The 5000-nt window shown below is 35.2% G+C and overlaps 1 long non-coding RNA gene across 9 annotated transcripts in view; it reads left to right on the top strand.

Moving 5' to 3' along the window:
• LOC140039836 (uncharacterized) overlaps window positions 1–3431 on the top strand; it is a 4520-nt gene extending 1089 nt beyond the window's left edge. For 5 of the 9 annotated variants that reach the window (XR_011842645.1, XR_011842639.1, XR_011842646.1 and 2 more), the window contains exons 2-5: window positions 32–97; window positions 651–734; window positions 1940–2020; window positions 2612–3431. This is a non-coding gene — a long non-coding RNA (uncharacterized lncRNA). Of the gene's footprint in view, window positions 1–31; window positions 98–650; window positions 735–1264; window positions 1374–1939; window positions 2021–2611 lie in introns of all 9 variants that reach the window. The other 4 variants (XR_011842643.1, XR_011842641.1, XR_011842640.1 and 1 more) reach the window with 4 other exon arrangements.
• Window positions 3432–5000: the final 1569 nt, after the last annotated feature.

A 5000-nucleotide genomic window follows, 5' to 3' on the forward strand; every position in this document is an offset into this window, starting at 1 on the left:
TTATTAATGTTATTGTTATACTAAATTGTAGATACATATATAGAGCAGTAACCTGAAGTGGCTAAGCAGATTTGGACCATACCTACCATCTATATAGGTAAGATTATTTTGCTGTTCAAGAAGTAGCAAATATTAAATTGTGTACCATGCTATTAATTTGTAATATTAACAATCAATCACTACCACTGGCTGGGTAGGCTAGGCCTATATCATAGGCCCTATTTTTATTTTAATATACTAGCTAGACCTGTGCTCTCTATCACTAGCAGCAGCCTACAGAGAAGCAGCTTTCCAGCTTATTTAGCCTAGCCTAGAGCAATTAGGCTAGGTATAAGTAGGCTACCTAATTAGGCTAGGCTCTACGCCTATATAGGCCTATTATTATTTAATTATTAATTTTTGTTTAATATATTTACAGTATTTATTTAAATAATGTTTCTTATGAGAATACCTGGTTATATATACCCTATGCAATGACATAAGGCATATATGCCTACCCTGTATGTAATAATTACAATTATTATAAATAATGAATTTTAACATTCGTTTTTGCTCATCACTGCATATTCAAATTAGTATGTATGCAACCATATTAAATTTAATAAGCTAATTTTAAGTAATTCTTATAATAATGTTTTACTATTTTTTAGGTACATAGCGGCAACCCGAAGTGGCAAAAACATTTTAAACAGATTTGGACCAATACCTAGCAGCCTACCATCTATATACAGTAGGTAAGTTTATTTTATTGCTCAAGAACTAGTAAATTTTAAATTGTGTTTACCATGCTATTAATTTTCAATATTAACAATCAATCACTACCATTGGCTGGGTAGGCTAGGCCTATATTATAGGCCCTATTTTTATTTTAATATACTAGCTAGACCTGTGCTCTCTAACACTAGCAGCCTACAGAGAAGCAGCTTTCCAGCTTATTTAGCCTAGCCTAGAGCAATAGGCTAGGTATAAGTAGACTACCTAATTAGGTCTAGGCTCTACGCCTATATATTATTATTTAATTATTATTATTTTTAGTTTTAATATATTTACAGTATTTTATTTAAATAATGTTTATTATGAGAATACCTGGTTATATATACCCTATGCAATGACATAAGGCATATATGCCTACCCTGTATGTAATAATTACAATTATTATAAATAATGAATTTAAACATTCGTTTTTGCTTATCACTGCATATTCAAATTAGTATGTATGCAACCATATAAAATTTAATAAGCTAATTTTAATTAATTCTTATAGTAATGTTTTACTATTTTTTAGGTACATAGCGGCAACCCGAAGTGGAAAAATCATTTTAAACAGATTTTGACCAATATACCTATACCTATACCTACCATCTATATTATAGGTAAATTTATTTTACTGTTCAAGAACTAGTAAATTTTAAATTGTGTTTACCATGCTATTAATTTTCAATATTAACAACCAATCACTACCACTGGCTGGGTAGGCTAGGCCTATATTATAGGCCCTATTTTTATTTTAATATACTAGCTAGACCTGTGCTCTCTTGCACTAGCAGCCTACAGAGAAGCAGCTTTCCAGCTTATTTAGCCTAGCCTAGAGCAATAGGCTAGGTATTAGTAGGCTACCTAATTAGGCCTAGAGGCTCTATGCCTATATATTATTATTTAATTATTATTAATTTTTATTTTTAATATATTTACAGTATTTATTACAAATAATGTTTATTATGAGGATACCTGGTTATATATACCCTATGCAATGACATAAGGCATATATGCCTACCCTGTATGTAATAATTACAATTATTATAAATAATGAATTTTAACATTTGTTTTTGCTCATCACTGCATATTCAAATTAGTATGTATGCAACCATAGTAAATTTAATAAGTTAATTTTAATTAATTCTTATTATAATGTTATACTATTACTATTACTATTTTTTAGGTACATATATAGCGGCAACCCAAAATGGCTAAAACATTTTAAACAGATTTGGACCAATACCTATACCTACCATCTATATAGGTAAGTTTATTTTACTGTTCAAGAACTAGTAAATTTTAAATTGTGTTTACCATGCTATGAATTTGTAACTTTAACAATCAATCACTAACACATGTACAGTACAGCAGTAGTACTATCAATCAATAGTAATTAGTTAGTAATTGAAATATAGACATACTATAGTATTACTTTTACATATTCATTATCATTAGGCATTGTTAAAAGGAAATCAATACAATGCAATATTCCTTTAACATTTAAAAATGTACAATATTTTATGATCATTAATGTTAATGAATCATTCTTTGTTGGCTTTCTTGCATTTGTTGGGTTTTATTATTTCATTTTGTATCATTGGAGATGTGAAAATCAGATGAGTCTAAGTTTGACTCTAATCCACACTGCTGTTTTGTGATGTATTAGCTCCCCGCCTTGCTCAGAGACCCCCTTCCATTCTCTCATGAATGCAATAGCATGGTGCTCAAGCATATGTAGCTTAGGCTGTATTACACCTGCTGCAATATGCCTGTATTCTGCTAAAAATACTTGTATGATATTTTTATGGAATTAAAAAATACTTAATTTACACATTAATACATTTTATAATTTCAGAAATTTTGTGATGAAAAAGTCAATCTGTGGTGACTGTAGAATGGACCCAAGATCTGACTATCTTAGACATTTAAATAATAGAAAGTTCTGACAATTTTGTTGAATAGAAATATACAATGTATGATGTAATCTTAATTGAAAATTGGCGCTTTTTAAACTATGTATATAAATTAGGATGAGAAAACAGTTATTTGATTATGAGGTATGTTCATTTAATTAAATTTGTTAGTATAAACTTTCAAAAAGAGTGAAGATATAAAGAAGAAAAGCAGATTATGGAGCAGCTGTACCAGACAAAAAACTGTTCCCTTAAACGCCAGTGTGTTCTTTCACTTGTGAATGTAGTTTTGGCCCAGGTCATAGTTGTTGTTGAAGTGTAGCATGCCAAGCAATTTGGTCCATGCCCTGTTAATTTAAATGTTAGCGTGGTAGTATACAGTATCCATTGAAAATTCGTGAATGGCAGGTTGTATAAATGTATATAGGTTGTAATTTTACATTTGTTAGATTTAGTGCAAATTTGTGATGGTTTTCATATTTTTTAAGTTGTATTTTTTATCCTTTTCTTTAAATTTTGTTCCACAACAGAAGCAAGTAGAACGTAAAGCCTTTTCGTGAAACTGTGTTGCCTACAAAAAAGAAAAGAAATTTTAATTTTACCAACCTTTAATGTTATATTATATTTATCATACAGTAGTTTGAGTATTTTTGTATAGGCTTTAATTTTAAGGGCCTAGCTAGGCCTGGTAGTTAGTAGTTTTACTAAATTTTTACATTTATGATGAATTATATTCAGTTGAAATAAATACAATGATAATAATTAAGCTTATTATTTATTCTATTGTAAATTAAAATGATGTATAGTATGATTACACTACTTATACGTACCAACTAGGCCTAGCTACAACCTAGGCCTAGTTGCGTACAGCCTAGCGAGCGGTTATCAGCCGCGTTCATCGACCTCTCGCCAAATACGCTGTTTCGCATTTAACAAAACAGTCGAGTTTTTAAATGAAAATTTCTTGAGATTTTCACCGTCACCTCCTAACAATTCAATGTCTCATGTAAGCATATATAATCAAACTTTTACCTAGATTTTCCAAGTATTTATGAAAATTACGAATAAAAACAAAAAGTGTACAATTTGACAAGCATTTTTTCAAACTTTCCATTGTTTACATTTGCTAGGCCGATCGATGTTAATTTTTAAAACTTCCGGGTGTAAATAATTTCGTAAACTTGTTGTTATGCTTAATTACTTACTATTTCCAAAAAATCGGTAATTAAGAATCTTATTTTCTAACAAATAGTATAAAAATGGTTTTATAATATTTATGACGAAATTGATTAAATTAATTTAAAGTGTAGTTATAAAAGTTGCAAATGTCGCGAAAGTTGAACGAGATTCAACCACTCGCGCGGCGTCACGCTCAGGCACATATCGCCGTCTGACAATATTGAGGGCGCTTGACTTTTTCTATTTATTTTACATTGGTTGAAACAGCTGTGGTCGCGCGATATGATTTTTTTTTGTCCTTCAATATTATGACGCACACGCGCGCACACCTCTTTTGAAGGTCCTCGAAATGTAACCTTGTCTACGCCGCCGGTTAGCCGGTGATAATGTGTAGTTTGATGATGATTTTTTTAGTTGCCATTTTTTCCGGCCTCCGTTGCTAACCGATATAGACTGAGCGTAAGCTTGGCTTGGCTTGGCTAGGCTAGGCTAGGCTAGGCCCGGCCCGGCCCGACCCGACCCGGCCGGGCTAGGCTAGGCTAGGCTAGGCTAGGCTAGGCTAGGCTAGGCTAGGCTAGGCTAGGCTAGGCTAGGCTAGGCTAGGCCCGGCCCGGCCCGACCCGACCCGACCCGACCCGACCGGGCTAGGCTAGGCTAGGCTAGGCTAGGCTAGGCTAGGCTAGGCCCGGTCGCGCGATATGATTTTTTTTTCCTTCAATATTATGACGCACACGCGCGCACGCACACCTCTTTTGAAGGTCCTCGAAATGTAACCTTGTCTACGCCGCCGGTTAGCCGGTGATAATGTGTAGTTTGATGATGATTTTTTTAGTTGCCATTTTTTCCGTCCTCCGTTGCTAACCGATATAGACTGAGCGTAAGCTTGGCTTGGCTTGGCTAGGCTAGGCTAGGCTAGGCCCGGCCCGGCCCGGCCCGGCCCGGCCCGACCCGACCCGACCCGGCCGGGCTAGGCTAGGCTAGGCTAGGCTAGGCTAGGCTAGGCTAGGCTAGGCCCGACCCGACCCGGCCCGGCTAGGCTAGGCTAGGCTAGGCTAGGCTAGGCTAGGCCCGGCCCGGCCCGACCCGACCCGACCCGACCGGGCTAGGCTAGGCTAGGCTAGGCTAGGCTAGGCTAGGCTAGCCTAGGCCGCG

The sequence above is a fragment of the Antedon mediterranea genome, chromosome 2 (assembly GCF_964355755.1).
Source record: "Antedon mediterranea chromosome 2, ecAntMedi1.1, whole genome shotgun sequence".
NCBI classification, from domain to species: Eukaryota; Metazoa; Echinodermata; class Crinoidea; order Comatulida; family Antedonidae; genus Antedon; species Antedon mediterranea.